The sequence below is a fragment of the Amblyomma americanum genome, chromosome 6 (assembly GCF_052857255.1).
Source record: "Amblyomma americanum isolate KBUSLIRL-KWMA chromosome 6, ASM5285725v1, whole genome shotgun sequence".
Lineage (NCBI taxonomy): Eukaryota > Metazoa > Arthropoda > Arachnida > Ixodida > Ixodidae > Amblyomma > Amblyomma americanum.
In genome coordinates, this window is record NC_135502.1 from 58258421 (window position 1) to 58274754 (window position 16334).

The window sequence follows — 16334 nt, forward strand, 5'->3', positions numbered from 1 at the left end:
ACGACCAATCATTAAATTAAATGCCACCGGCCACGATGGGCAGTTTGCTCGCAATCCGGTGGGCAGGCTGTGATGACGTCACAAGGTCACCCGACCCAGGCGTCAAACGGCTACTTCTTTTTCCGGTCACAACGCCACCGGCGACGCCGGATTTTCTGGAGAACGTGAGCCTTAACGCTCTCGCGTTGAAGCCGTTCCAGTACAGCAAAGATTGTCTGCTACGAATTCCAAAATATGGATTAAAAGACAAGGTTAAGTACACTAAACATCATAAAAAAAGTTTTATGTTTTATATGCCTATAGTACACAAGACGTCGGATCGTGCAGCTCAGTGCTCATCATCTCTATCTCAGATTTTCAACTGCCGTCAACCTTCCTAAACATTCGTAGTAGGTCAAAAAAGTTATTGAATAAGTTCCTTAAGCAAACAATTTTGCGTCGCTTATCTGAGATGTGGTAGCTGTTGCACAGCAAATTGAGAGAATCGTTTCTACATTGCGTGACTTGCCCTGGTGGCTTCCGAGCTGGTATCACTGTTAAGATCATCAGTTAATTTCGGACAACCTGACTACACGTTCTTTCCAGCCTTTGAGTCAATTTTGAGGCGACAAATGCACTGTTTTTGTTCCGCGTTGCGTGGAATTTAGCACGTGTTGTTATTAGCCTTCACCTCGCGCGAGAGCAGCTCGAAACGATGTTTTTGCTTTCCGAAAACCACGACAGGCGCAGCTGATGCGATTCTTCCGATGAACAATTGTGCTCACGGCCACGTTTTTGTTTTGTGTTTTGTTTGTTTTTCGTACGCAAAGAGAGCACTTTCCAGGCATTCCTAAACAACATTATCAAACTTAATCACGGTAAATCTTGTTTTAATCACTTAATTATGCCGGCATCCCATTTCCGCTTCACTGGAGTCTGCTACGAACTTTGGCGCGCTCCGAAGGAAAAAAAAGTTTTTTTTTTTTTCTTATTGAACAGCGAGTATAAACGGAACTGCTGCCCCCAATGGTTTCAGTTTCTCTTTATTATGCTTCTTCCTTGGCTCCTTTCTTTCATCCTTTCTTCTTTCTCTTCTTTTGTCTCGGACTGCACCTGCGAAGAGTTTTGAGACTGTGAGAGCGGAGCAGCTGCAGAGAAGCGCCAGCTTTAATGCATCGAGAAGATGCAGATTATGCGACCGCTTAAGACGAGAGCGATACATTTTCTTGCGCGCGCGAGACAAAGAAAGCGCGAGAAGTGCTTCAACTATGTTTGTTTCATCTCCGCTCGCTTCCTGTTGCGCGCATTAAATGGAAAGACCTTTTCTCTTGAGTAGCGAGAACGATTAAAGATGCACAGGGCTCCGACATGTTATGATCCTTTGCGGGGTTCCGACAAGCATCCGACTTAGCTCGTTAACTGCACTTTTGAATTAAGTGAAGCATTGAGTGAGGGTTTAAGTAAATGGACCGGCGAATCAGTGAATTACTAACTAGAGGAAATAAATGTGATGCATATGATATATAAATGCAATGTGATGTGACTGTGTGCGACAATAGGATATTTGGCCGAGCAGGGAAGTGTAGGAATGTCCCTTTAATTCAGCACAAGTTTGTATTCGGAGCAGAGGGCCAGCACTTTAGCAACTCAAAAGCGAAGAACAGAACGGGTGATTATTGATTTCTGTAAAAGTTAACAGAGAACACTAAGGATCGCTAGTAGTTTGTAGTTCTTGAAAAAACGATTGCAGTAGAGGGGCAAGGCGAAGAAAATACTCATTGTTTAAATTGACCCACCAAAAGATTTAGCGAAACCAAAAAAGAAATTTCAATGCCATAAAACCAGAGACTCCCAGTGAACATCATTTGACGCCGTCTTTCTGGAAACTTTTCCGGCATATTAATTGGTGCATATTACGTATTATATACATTGCGCAGGTTCAAATTATTACGTATGGTACACATTATTCCGCATAATAACAAAAACTCGCAGGCCAGGACTAAAAAGAGCGCCACCTGAACTCGGCCTTGATGTATTCACTGACATAGAGCTGTATATTGGCGTGCTATAACGCTCCAAACGAAACCTGGTCTCCTGTTGAGTACAACCCAGCTGCATGCCTGGAAAACGCCCACCGCGCATTTTTTTTTTAATATTGTCATGAAAGTGCCTTCATATGCGTATCTGCGGGAAGAAATGTTCTTGCGTCGCCGGAGGCTGCGCATTTGGTAGAGAGATGGGCTGGACTACTCACCAGCCTGAAATGCCCCTTCTTATATTTTGCTACTTAGCATAGTTTCCGTTTCAAGAAGCCCATTAAAAAAGTTCTCCACACAACGTGCTTCATTGAACTCCTGTTTATATTGTCACAAACAGCGCAGAATACGCAGGCGGAATGACGAAGCACGAGAGTGCGCTTCTAGCGTTGGTACTTACTGTGTATCACAGACGCGCCCATTTCGCCATTGTATTAAAAACCGCCCTGCATACGTTACGTAGCGCCGTTAGTGTCTTCCGCGGGATGTTCAGCGCACAAGTATTATAGATAAGGTAGTTGAGCCTGTGAACCATGCCATCTGCTCCTCTTTGCTCATATTTGTTTACTCGTTAGTGAAATTGCAATATGCCGGTAGTTGGAACCCTAACAGTGCTTTCGCACGAATGGCAAAAAAGAAACAAAGCTGCGGTGATTGCAAGCTAACATATAATTCACTGCACTGTAAAGCAGTGGTGTAAGAAAGAAACCCTTTAATGAAGAAAGAAATCTTAGACGGCACTGAAACAGCGTTGAAACGAAAATCTGCTGTAAAAGAGGTTTTATGGAGGAAAAACGCTAAGGCGCTGTGCTGCTGTGCTGTGCGTGTGCTGTGCGATGTCAGTGCACGTTAAAGATCCCCAGGTGGTCGAAATTATTCCGGAGCCCTCCACTACGGCACCTCTCTTTCCTTTCTTCTTTCACTCCCTCCTTTATTCCTTCCCTTACGGCGCGGTTCAGGTGTCCAACGACATATGAGACAGATACTGCGCCATTTCCTTTCCCCAAAAACCAATTATAATTATTAAAAGATGTCTCGGGAAAGAAAGGTTTAATTAAAGAGGTTGATGCAGAAATTAAGAAAAGTAAAAGGAAATTAAAATGCGCACGCTGTCAGTCATTTATGGTAGAAGTCCAACAGAGAAGGATGCGGCAAAGTTTTAAAATTGGCGAGCAAGTCCAGTGTCTTGAAGGCGGGCAGACAAAAATTTAAGTGTACGGCTGATACACATCAAGGGGCACGCAGAAGGGTTTAAAATTTGTCATTCAGTTCAATATCCTCTACGCAGGCGAAAAAAAATTTCAGGGCATGGCGCTGCTGCGCAGGGCAGGCAAATGGATATAAAGCACATTTCCCTCTTACTGGCACTTGCGCGAGACACTCCATTTGATGCTCGTAATATGCTCGCTTCCAACAAATTGTGCTGCACTGTTTCATCTGAACTTAGTTGCCACAAAGCGGACTGTTCGATTAACCTATCCGGTATCGGTTGCTGTTCGTGAACGCGGCGTTCAATTGGAGACGATGGTGGACGGATTTAATATGGCGAGGAAGTTTGTGCGGAAGTCTAGAGTTTAAGTGTGAGTCAGTAGAGTGAAGGAAGGGAAAATGATGACGTTGCAAGCTCTAGAGCCGATCCCTTTCTTCTTAGGCATATTCTACTTTTATTTTTTACAAACCGGACGCGTCGGATTTTGTGAAAGTCATTCTCAACTTCCGGTACTGGATACCCTTGCGAGCTACTTCGTCTGCCTTTTCATCGCCCATAAAGTAGCGGTGTACTGGTAACCTTTGGAATCACATATATTGGAATCGTACTTAACGTGCGCTGCTAGTTAAGTGGTGGTGGGTGGTGGTGGTGGTGGTGGTGGTGGTGGTGGTGGTGGTGGTGGTGGTGGTGGTGGAGGAGGAGGAGGAGGAGGAGGAGGAGGAGGAGGAGGAGGAGGAGGAGGAGGAGGAGGAGGAGGAGGAGGAGGAGGAGGAGGAGGAGGAGGAGGAGGAGGAAAGGCAGGGAAGTTAACCAGAAGAATAGCCGGCTTGCTACCCTGCACGGGGGGAAAGGGGTGAGGGGAGAAAAAGACGAAGGAGAGAAGACAGTTGCAGGAAATTAAAGTAACTATGAGATCTCACGGCGTTCAGTAAAGTCACAGCCTATCGTGCAGGCCAGAAATCGTCAAAAAGCAGAGGAGTGCCTTTAAGGCTTTCACCGCCGACGACCACCGCGGCCAGTGGCCGAGAATCTTCGTTTCCGTCAGTGGGCGCAGGTCTAGATGCTCCATTGCACGGCAGAGAAACTGTCTTTCGGCGCTGTAGGCAGGGCATCCACAAAGAATGTGGGCGATAGTCTCATCATACCCGCAGATGTCACATGCAGGGCTGTCAGCCATACCGATTAAGAACGAGTAATGGTTGGTGAAAGCTACATAAAGCCACAAGCGACACAACAAAGTTGCTTCACGTCGTGGTAGGCCGGATGGAAGCCGAAGCTTCAGATCTGGGTACAAGGTTTTTAAACGCGAATGCGACAATTGGCCTGAATTCCACGCGGCAAGCGTGATGTCCCGCGACAGTGGCCTAAGCCTAGTTAAGTGGTGGAGATATGCACTCTCAAGGCAGGCAGGCTGATGGTTAGTTTACCTAAACAGGCTAGAGATGGTGTGTGCAACGGCTTTGGAATGTGTGAATATACCCTATCGGCCCTTGTGCGGCAAGCTAGCAACAAACTTAGCGACAGACGTAATAGCTAATTACGAAGTGTTCTCTCTCTCTCTCACTTTTCAGCTGTTCGGCGCAGAATATTTAAGTTCGCTTCTTTGATGTTGTGCAACTCTGCTATTGTGAAGGACGTCGTCCGTTGCAAGCGACAGCAGTGCGTCTGCCCCGTAGAGGGCAACATAGAAACCACAGGAGGAATTCCAGTTTCAAAAAGAGCCATCGGCGAAGATTTGGGACACGTGCGAGTAATTTTCTCCAGTATAGCTCAGAGCGGCTCTTTGGAGTGTTGTAAAATGCCCGTTTAGACAAGATGACACATCGGGAGCAGAAGGGGAGGTGTCATAAACATTCCTCTCACACTTCTTGGCTGACGAGTTTACAAGTTCGACAGGAGCGAAACGTAAAGCAGAATCCTAGGGCGCATTCTGTGGAAAGCTTACACGAGGAGAACATAGACAGCGCGCGAACGATTAACGGTGCCAGATATAAATGCATACATAGTCCACTATGCAGTGCGTGTGCCCTTTGGATGCGTGACCGAGTATCGCTGTTTCTTTCCTTCTTTCTTGCTCATATCCTTTGTTTGCCGTCTGTCACGCAGTCTTGCCACTTTGTTTGGACGCGAACAGATCGCTCTGTAAAAATCATGGTCATCTACGCGATGTTCGAGATGAAAGAGAAAGATTCGCCGAGAGGAACAGTGGAGTAGTCACCCAGCGGAAATGTTACCCTGACCTGCTGCTCCACACTGAGAGAAAGAAGGAGGAAAAAAATGAAGTGGTAGAATGCCGATAGAAGGTGAGGATGTAATAATATAAGGAGTTGCATGGAGTCGCCGGGATCTAGGGGCTCTCGCACAACTGGCGGGGGCTCCTTGTCACCGGGGGCGTTTGTTGCTAAACCGTCGTCATCGCTTCAGATGACGCGGTTGTTGCGACGCGCGTCCTTTCTTTCAATCTCTCTTCTCCAATCTCTTTCAACTCTCCTACAGTCTGCACGTGGCAGCGAATGGGGCTCAGCTTGAGCCAGTGGGCAGGCTCGTGTACTTTCCTCTTCATTCCTCGTGCAGTCGCAGCAACAACAACAACAACGCGCACAATGCGGATCTCCACGCACACACGTCTGTACTCATCTCGAGATAATAGTCAGTGTTTCAGGTGTCGTACCTTAAAGAGTCGCTTCTGCCTTTAAACTGTCGTCGGGCGAGGCGACCACACCATGCACATTCTCCACTCACCGCCGGGGAGTTCGTTTGTTTGTGGGCACAATTTTCCGCGGTATTTAGTCTTGAGTCCTGAGCCAGCCTGATGGCGTGTAGCGGTAGCGTGCCGATCTATGTTTAGGAGCAAAAAAAAAGAAAAGAGGGGAGATTGTGTGCCATCCTAGCTGCCACGTATTTTTCGTTGATTACGAACAGTTTTTTTGCGCGAGCATTTTTTTTTTTCTTCAGAATGCCTTTTATGTGGGTTCCTCGATCCAACACCCCTTCCCCCTCCTCCTCATCTTTGTCATAGGGAAAAAAAAAGATTTCAATTTTGTGGACTGAAATTAAAAAGGGTTTTCTAAAGAAACAAAGAAAAATATGAGCGCTCTTTACGCCTGCCGTCATGTCAACAAAGGCGCAGAGACAGCAAAAGCGCATGCTTTCTCTCACACGCACGCGCACCTACCTTAGTGTCTCGGCCTACCCTGCGATAGCTCAGATCCGGCAGCGGCGCTGGCCCGAGTCCGCCCATTGACGCGCAACCGCTTTATGGGGCTGTGGCCTCTGGCCGACGCCGAATGCGGGAGCCAAGCCGCCTGCGGCCATAAAGCTCGCGCCCTACGACGACGGGGCACCGGGCCGGACAAGGCCTCATTACGACCTCACAGCCGCCGCCCGAGAAAGCGATCGTCAGCTCAACGCTACGAGCACGTTCGGCAAACACCGGGCGCAGGACGAACACACAGAGAGAAATGTATACACGCAGACGCAACCTATAAGAGAAAGAGGGGGAGGAGGAATCGGTCTCATTTGAGGGAGGCCATGCGAGAGGCGCCGAGGAACAATTGCGGCCACCGGAAAAGCAGGAAAGATGCTGATGGCGGGAGGAACAGCGCCGCAGCACATCCCGCCCGCCGACAAAAGGAAGCGTCCTTCTCCGCCAGTCGATCCCCCTGGAAGGAAGGGAGAAAGGGGGAGGCAGAGGCAAATACAAGGAGTCCAGCCACGCACGCAGCGGCGTGGCTTCCACCGGAATTCCTGGAGTCGCCACATATTCGCCGACCGCGCTGCCCGATTTCGCGGCGCGGGAGACCCGAGGACGAGGAGTTCCTTTCATTGCTCAATAAAGAACGCCTAACGCCGGTTGTAAAAAGGAACAGCGCGCCATACGTTGGCACCACCGATCGCAAGGAAGGAAGTGAAGGAGGTTGTTCGCGTGGAGGGGAGGCTTCAATTTGCCCAAGCACACGCCACCCTTTTGTCTCCCTTCGGGGTCTCCCCACCCTTGCAGCCGTTGTTTTCCGTTCCCTTCCTCGACGCCTGGCTTGTTCTGCGCGCCGCATGTCTGCATTCATCCTTTACTCCCTGATCCTTCCACCCTTCCCTTCTCTGACGAATTTTTGCTTTCTCCTCGTTCGCTCTCGCTTCCTTGCTGTTCTTGTTTTTTTTTTTTTTTCTCCCGAGGCTTCGCCGCTCGAAGCCCTCGACTGTGGCACTGTTTCTCTTCCGGTACAGCAGAGGCGTCCTCCAGCCCGAACTACCACCGCGGCTGCTGTTCCTGTTGTGCCCCTCCCGCTTCTTGTTCTTGTTCTCATACGCGCCTCCTGGCATCTTTATCTTCTCTGCTCGCTGTTTCCTTCTCATTCTTTCCTTGTGTAACTTAATCTAAGAGGCAAGAGCACGTTCGTTTTGTGTTTTGATGCCCGTCTCACCCCGGCCTCGCGCCCTGGGCTGCCCGCGACGTCCAGTCGGGCCGCACTTTATCGACCACGGTTATATTTGTTGGACGGCTCGCTCGCGACGGCGCGCCACTCTACGCTAACTCTGGCTGTCCTTTCTCGTTGCTTTGAACCTCTCTATCTCCTTCTCCCCTGCTCCTTCCCGCTCCGTCGCGAAAACTAACGCGGCCTTCGTCAATCGTTGCGAAGGGCGGATGAGGAAACAAAGGCAAACCTTGTTGCGCCCGCCGCTGTTGATAAGCGAGGTATGAAAAAAAAATGAAAGAAACGATAGTCTGCAGGATTGAGTGAGGGAGCGAAGTGCGTGCCACTGCTGAGACAAGGCGCCACAGCTTTGTTCATTGCCGGCCAGGCTATTGTTTTCTCTGTCCGGATGGTACACAGAAACCCGGTAATTTCTGCAGGACTCGCATCCCCACCCCCTCCCTATCTCTCCCCTAGCGCTTCTTTTCCCTCTGCCTTCCGTCCTTCGTTTCCCCAGCGCACTTCCTTTCCGAGTGTTCTTTGCCCGCTTCGCGCTGCACACGTTCTCTTCTCGCGTCGTCGCCTTCGCCTCCCGAAATTGTTCTGCTCTCTGTTTCAAGCAGCTGTGGTTTCAAGCTTCGCAGCGTTCTGCCATGGGGGGAGGGAGGGGCCAGAATCAAGTCTGTGTAGTGGCGAAATTGAGACACAAGTTGCGCCACTGGCAGCGCTTCGTCTTCTCCTGTCGCCGGGCGCGGGTTGCGGGTGTTTGTTGTCTCTGCTTTTCAGCACTTCTCCAGTTGGATCGACTTTCGCTGCGTATGATGCGTCTGCTAGACGTTCCATCACGTTGCAGTGAGTGCCCTTCTTCAGGCGGCAAAATTGATTCATTCAGGAACTTCTTTGTTTCATATTGCTTCCTCAAGCCATCCTTTTTCATATCTTTATTTTTTTATTTATTTGTCCTGCGGTGAGAGTCGTTACTGCGTCATGCGCCACGGATAGCAGCGACCGGCCAAGCTGAAAACTACGCCACAGTCACGTGGGGCGGTTGTTGGTAAGCAGGCGCTGAGCATTACAGTCGACTGACCAATGAAGAGCGGATGGCGGAATAGCTAGCTATTTGTGGTTAGTGGCGGAATCGCGTTTCGATGCACGTCGGTCGATGGGCCAGCAACCGAACTCCGACAGTAGTGCAGAAGCGCGTGAAAGAAAGCGGTGCTTGTGCCGAGAGAAACAGCGGCGACAACCTTCATGCGCATCGGGGTGGTTCCGCGTGCTACGGACCATTTCAATGTCAAAGGCCCGGTAGTGAACGTTCTGTACTAATCTTTCGGAGCTCCTCCGCAGATCCGATGGCTATGAGACTATAGACGTTAAAGTGCGTCGTGTCTAGTAGAGAGTATGACGTCGCTCACTACGGGGGGACTGACAAGCCGATTGCCGAGGGAACACATTGTGGGCGACTTTCACTGCACTTAAGCAATCACAGCACACAGTTGCATTCCTCTTGATCATCTTTCGTGAGCGCTTGGTCATCGATTAAGCACCGTTGCTCGTCTGGGTGCTTCGCTTTACGAACTGAAGTTCGTTAGTATATGACGTAGTCTAAAGTTCCCTATGGCGGGTCCACCGCGGCGCACAAGACCTGCTGTTAGCATATATTTTAGCGGAGTGACACAAATATTTAGTATGCTTGGATATATTTCAGTAGAAGGCGCATTTCAGTATAGTGGCACCATCGTATACAGACTCCTAGACTACGTAGCTACAGATAATAAACGAGCACGGGCTACGGCAACAAACTCAATTTTTTTTTCAACTGCTGAAAATAAGCGAAAAATGTTTCAGACAAGACACCACTGCATGTTACTAAAGTCTGCTACTGCAACGTCTTTTTTACTGGGACATGGGCTTTATAAGCGTGAAAAGACAATCTGAGCAATAATAGCTTGAAGCAGGTATAACTCACCACAAGTTTCGCGCTACGGAATCGAAACGAAACGACCTCTGGAAGCAGAGCCAATCACATTTTAGTGGCTTGCTCTGCCTACACATTGCTCTTCCGCCGATCCGAGGATATGAAGATGGAAAATGCACAAGCGGCCGAATTCAGTGTATATCAGCCTAAACTATATCATCAGAACAAATTAGCCGCATTTCCCACACACGTAGTACGTTCGAGAACGGCATCACTGGTTTTTAATAACGCTCGAAATGAGGTAAATGAGCCCTGGGCAAACAAACCAACAACATGCTCGACTTAGTGGAAACGTAGCGGTCATTCCTTGCAGCACTGCCATGGCAACGCAGCATCCAGCTGGCTCTCGGCATAGTGCGGAAATAAAGTTTACCTCCTGCTTCGTGCGGTACGATGCAATTTCACAGCCAAATTGAATCAAATCAAATCTTATTTTATATGGGCAAAAATGTAACGATGAAGTACACGATAAAACGTACAAATGTTTTCGTACCAGCTTTCCCCGGAACGAAGAAGAAGAAAAAAGCTGCCCCACCGAGCCTCCAAAAGTGATACTCACGAGAGGTTCAGACAACGATGATAAAAGCCCCAGGCTGGTACGTGCGCTGTGGAGGCCAGCTTTCTCAGCCTTGCTTCCTGCGATGTTGCGCACAAAGACGGTGAATAATGTGCGCTCCCGAGTAGCGCTTCTTTTGCCCTCTGCCGGTGTCCGCGGCAACTTTCTTTTCCGTAACCTCATCACCGCCATCTGCTCGTCCGGGAACGCCTCTCCTCGGAGCGTATGAAAACAGAAAAGCGGCTCATTGCTGGAACGCTTATGTATACGCCACGCAGTAACAGTAATTAGCTGCCTACGTAATGCCTTTCCAAGCGCTACGGGCAGCTCACTATGGAAGCAGCAGGTCCCGTTTATTTTTTTTACTCGTTTTTTTTTCTCTTCTCTCAGACTCTCAGCCCCGAGTGCCTAATGACAACCTCTTTAGAGCTCCTGCTCCCCGGCCGCACGTTGTTTTCTCAGCGAGCGAGCGGAGGGCGACAGAATAAAGCTCTGACTTTCGTGGCCGAGGCAGCCGAGTGCCGGCGCTTAGTTTCTTTTGGGCCGCGCGAAGCGAAGTAAAAGACGTCAGCTACTCTTGCCTCTGTTCTTTCTTTTTTTATGCCCTACAAAAAGGAAGTGCGGAATATGGTATGAAATTATCGCAAGATCACGTGGTACAGCCAGCACCTCGGTTTGGTGCCCTCCGACTAAAAAATAATGGGATGCTCGTACAACTGTTCTTGTTCGGTTTGCATGCGCAAGAGGGCAGGACCTTCGCGTCTCGCTTGTGGAGGTGGGGCCCAATTAGCTCCCGTCTTTCATTTTCGGACAAGAAGGAAATGACGTGATTTGTTAATGTGCCGGCCTAAAATCGACCTCTTTTTGTCAGCTTTCTTTGTTTGTTTGTTTTTTTGCTCACCCTATGCATGAATAAATAAATGCATATTACGCTCTTTTTCAAATCGTTGCGCAGTTTGAACGGACCGCAAATTTACTTTGGACGTGTCTTTCCTGGGCCGTATACTGCTTTGCAAAATCCCCCAAATTCAAAATGTGTGCTTTCTCTGCCTCTGCGCAGGTACCAAAAAAAAAAGCAATCAATACTGAACGCATTTTTTTCTTTTTCTCGCTATTCCTAAGGCTAAAAAAAATAACAACGCAGCAGTGTTGTAGCGATACTGCCAGTTCAGAGCAGAAAAAAAAACATTTTTATTGTTATGAGCGTTGAGGGGCGGATAAAACTAACAAGAAATTAGCGTTTCAGCAATAAAACTTCCAGTATTCCTTAGCCCTGTGTGTTTACATATACGAAGTGTTCACAGAAAAGGCAGCTCTCACCTTATAGAAAGCATCAAAACATTTATATATGCGAACGCTACGCTTATCTAGACTTAGCTTATCGGCTAAAAGTCCCCAGACCCTTGCTCAGCTTTCGAGAAATTTTACTGTGCTTATTGGTCTCAGTAATTAAGACCCCACGGGCGGAAGTGATTACAGACTGCAGGAACCCTGCACCCCATTGTCTTCTAGCTTATTTGAAAAACCTAATTAACAGGATGTAATAATCAGATGCTTCATTCCGGGCAAAGTTAACAGGACTTACGACAGTCTTTCTGTGACTTCCATAATTCTTAAGAACAAAGTAACCTGACATCGACGCCGGGAGAGAGGTTGACACGTGGAAAAGGGCTGCAAGAGCAAACTGCTTTTTAGACGATCAGTGATTCACAAGAAAAAAAAATCTTGATGGTGGTGAAGTGATTCATACCTCTAGAAATCGCTTGGATTAGAATGCTCGCGACTTACTACCGCAATTTATCCAGAAATTTTAATAAAGTTTCCATAAAACCGGCAAAAACCCTTGCGAGCCATCCTAATCGTCCAGGATTAGCCATGTGTGATAGGAGTGATTCGCTAACAATTAAGTATGTCGGTTGCTCTTGCACCAAAGAACTTACTTTGAAAGGATGATATAGTAAAGCTGTGCGCTGGCGCCGAAAACAAGCAAAGCTGTTTGAAAAAACAAGAATGGAGTAGTTTTGTGGCGGTAAGCTTCTCTCTGCAGTATTCGTAAGTTCAGAGTCTTTAATAGACAAGTGTAGAGTCGGTGTGAAACTGTTTAGGGAGCTTGAGACAGTTAGAAGCGGGCAGTTAAAGCCAAAATTAGCAGTTGATGGTTTTAAGGCTACGTACTCATGCCCATTTGCCTTAAGCGTTGCCTCTGGGGCCTAGCTGCTGTGAGCAGGCGTTGTTTTCGTTATAGTGCATTGCAACTCTAATGGTCTTCTGAATAAGTTTAACAGTGTAAGCTTTATGTCGAAACAAAATGCAGAAGCCATGTCTTTCATTTGATATGGTTATTTTATTAGATACCCTGAGTTAAGTTACCTTCTACCTTAACACAGCTAAGACACTGTCATGGGTAGCGGCGCTTCTTGCTAAAATATCAGTAAAAACAGCCAACAACGCCCACGCTTTTCAACACAAATGGGTCACTTGTAAGCTGAATGAAGCAAAGTTAGGGAAGGTGGTAACAATGTGAAGATGGCGATGCAGGAACAGTGGGCCCCTTTGCTGTGACGATCTCGTATGGAGTGGCACATACCGTTGACACCAAAGCAACCGGCAGCACCTGACTTGCACCAAACGATAACGTATTTGAGACCGAAGTACGGACAGAAGGAAGGAAGTGTTAACCAGGATGATTTGCTGAGTTAAACAGGTTATAATGACTAATTACCTGCTACTCTATATATATGAGAGAGGGAGACAAAGGAAATTAAAATCAAAAGCTTAACAAAAATTGTCTTTGACGTTAACGTTTTTAAGTATCGCGCTTATAAGTATCTCGCAGGTGTGGCGAATCTGAATATTAGTATTAATAAAAAAAGCGGCAGATTTTAATTGTAGTACTCAATATGTCCGTACTGAATTCAACAGAAGTCTCACCTCATAGCTGCGCTCATTGCTGGGCATGCAAGCTAGTCTCCAGTCCGGTAAGCAGATACGACACAGAAGGAATCACCAAACTTGACAAAAACATTTTTTTATAGAAACAGTTAATTCGAACACGGTCTTTAAGTCTGAAGCTCCCGCGTCACCCAGTTCTCCCGCATGCTACCTGTGGCTTCATTACTTCCAGAAAGCTAAGCCGTGTTTCGTGCAATTTGCGAGCAGCGCACGTAGAAACATATATACATGTATGGTAATCTGTTAAGTGCTTATACAGCATCTCACATCAAAACATGCCTGAACGCAAGCGCACCTTGTTTCCACTACTTCTCACCCCAGGCACTCTTTTTCTTGGTGAACGGTGAAAGCAGTACCTCACTCTTGTTATTCAATTCGACCATCCTACTGTATTCTACAAAAAAAGTAACTCAGTTTTTTTAATTTTTCTGTTTTGCAGAACTCCTGCAGAACCCGTCTTCTATGGTGAGTAGCTGTTCATTCCTATTGTTCGTTCTTCAATATATATGACGATTGTAGATTTTTATGGCGCAAGGACGTCTATAGCCAAAGAGCGTCATGGCACAATGTATTTTCCATTACTCAAGGTGGGGTCAAAGACTCATTATCCAAGCATTTCACCCCTGAATACAATATTAACATACATGTATAGTGATAAAATATTTTAGTTTTTTTTTTGCACAAAGCAAGGAAAAGTTCACTCCAGCTTCATGATAGCGGCACTCTTCTTGCACCGTTGAAACGCTTCTTAGATAAGGTCATAGAATACATAAATGCGGACTGAGTGCACAGACCACGATGTTTACATGAAAAAGCAAAAGTCATGCAACTACATCACTTCTGTTCCTCGCTGGCGCAGCGAAAGCAAGAACTGGATACGTACACTGAAATCTCAGGCGCTGCTCTCTTCAGAGGCATAAATGCATCTGTGAACCTATCGTTAATACGTTCACTGCGGAAGCGATTTTGTCAGAAGTTAATCTCTGTGCGCCGTGACCTACTGGCGGGTTATCCTCTAATGTCCTTGTGTGCGGCGTGAACCACCTGTAAGCCACCGGCGAAGCCATCTTATCGAGCCGCCAACAGTCGGCGGCAGCAACCTCACAGATGTGTTTTTCATGGGGTCTTTGAAAAATGTGGGCTGTCCCATGGTTTGATCTCGCGACTCAGTATTCGTGACCGCACAACATGAATATTGGGCGTGACCCGCTGGTGACCAAAGACGCAGTTAACTTGTTCGAGCCAAATAGTAAGCTTTGTTGAAAAGTGTTATACAAGTAAAGATAGCGCTTATTTTGTTTTGCTTGTTGACAAATCGGCTGGCTTTAAGTAGCGGCGCAACCATCTTACGGTAGAAACGTGCATGCTTTTAATGAAAGACATTGAGTTGATATGATAATTAACCTTCAGCAGAGAATACGCGTTGTACTATACAAACCCCAGGGCTTCTTTACTAGATGCACAGAAATTGCAAAATAAATAAACTAACTTTTACCGCCGTCGAAACACATAGTTTAGAAAATCAGCGTTTACTACGTAAAAATTTTTAGAATGCAGATTGCATCCAATCTTGTTCTTTGCTCTCTTGCGAATGCATTGAATTTCGTCGCGGAAAGAATATTGCTACCTCTTCAGTTCTTAAGGGGTGTAAGCTCGCATATCTGCACTAGCTTCCAATACTCCACCCGTTCTATTCCTACGTCTCCTCGTCATCCGCGCTTGTTCCAACTGTAAAATTTAGAGGAAGAAAAACAGCCCCTTTACCTAATCTTGCATCCTGTTGGGATCCAAGAGGCACGCTTGAGGATCATCCCTATTCCGATGCCCAAAAAAGAACGTTTTTTTTTTCCCGGCAGCTTCCCAAGCAATAGCCTCACACGGCAGCTGTATATGCTCTCTAGCCTGCTATCTTCGTTCTTACCACCCATTCTCCGGCTGGCGGCGTGTATGTTCCCCGAACATGTGTCGGCTCGGGCTAGACAGTAGCGCACAGGGGCGTATGCAGTACCTGTTCCTTTCACGTCGTCCTCCCTTTGAGCCTAATTTACGCGGCTCCCTCCTCGTTCTTTTATTACTATTTATTTCTTTTCCTCGCTCTCGCTCGCCTTCTTTCTCGCTCTCTCGTGATCTGCTTCTTTGGACGCCCAACGCCACGGAAGATGCCGACAGCGGCGACGCGATAGTGCGGGCCCGGTCCGGCAGCTGCGAGTGACGCTCGTCTTTGTTGGCGACAGCGCCAAAAACAGCGTGACAGAAAGCGCGCTGCCTGCCGTCGGCCCCCTCAAAGGTCCTTTTCCTCTTGGTCCACGCGCGCTGCTTGTGTGCGCAGCCTTTCCCTCGGCGAGCGAGTGTCTTCGCCTTCGTCGCGGCCGCAGCATGAACCGGAGAAGACTCCTCCGGTGCCGGGCGAGTTTCTTGTTCGCACCTCTCTTTGCTGCTTTCTCGCGATCCGATGAGATCGGTCCGCTGTCATCGAAGCCGGACGGGGGCCCCCCTGATTGCACGGCGGCCCCCTGGAGCAGTCCTCGCCCGAGAACGGTTTCTCCTTCTCCAATGGGCGGCTGCGATTTCGAGCGGCCCGCAGAGAGCGGCCAGAAGAGAGAAAGGGGCGAGGAGCAGAGGGTACGAGAGGAGAGAGAAATTTGTTCGTCCTCCTGTGACGCGACGCGCGTCCACTCGCGCGTTCAATACGAAGGGTGACAAGGAGGGCTGGGAAGTGCGCAGATGTTGGCAGCTCTCGAGAGCCTCTGAACGGGTGGACATGACAGAGACGCAACTGCTTAATTATCAATCGAGGGAAGCGCACCGGTCACTGGTGAGACGCGCTTCAGCAGTGAGCGAGCTTGTGAAAGGGCAGGAACGAGAGGAGTACACTTGGATAATTTGTTTTATGCATCAGACACTGAGTGTGTACGGTGGAACTTGTACACGCAGGATGATACGCACACAGGCACGCATCTTGATAGATGGGGAAACCTGCTTGAAATCAGAGATGCGACGCCATGCATTATTCATGTCGCGTAGCGTGCAAAGCGGAATGCGAAACAAGCAAGGCGGTGACGATGGTGGTAGCGCTTATCAGGTGCAGACGAGATTGTCATTGCTTAATTAATGGCTGAATTTTTTCAGTTTACGTCTCGTTTCCAAAACAATCGATGTGCGGAAATGCGGAAGTGCGACATTAGTACACCTTCCGTTCAGCTACGTGTTC

At 47.9% G+C, this 16334-nt stretch overlaps 1 protein-coding gene across 2 annotated transcripts in view; it reads left to right on the forward strand.

The window, feature by feature from the left end:
* Positions 1–16334, forward strand: part of LOC144093539 (neuronal acetylcholine receptor subunit alpha-10-like) — a 284484-nt gene that overhangs the window by 121243 nt on the left and 146907 nt on the right. For both annotated transcript variants that reach the window (XM_077627065.1, XM_077627064.1), the window contains exon 3: positions 13563–13588. The gene's annotated coding sequence lies outside the window, so the exon portion shown is untranslated. The remainder of the gene's footprint in view (positions 1–13562; positions 13589–16334) is intronic.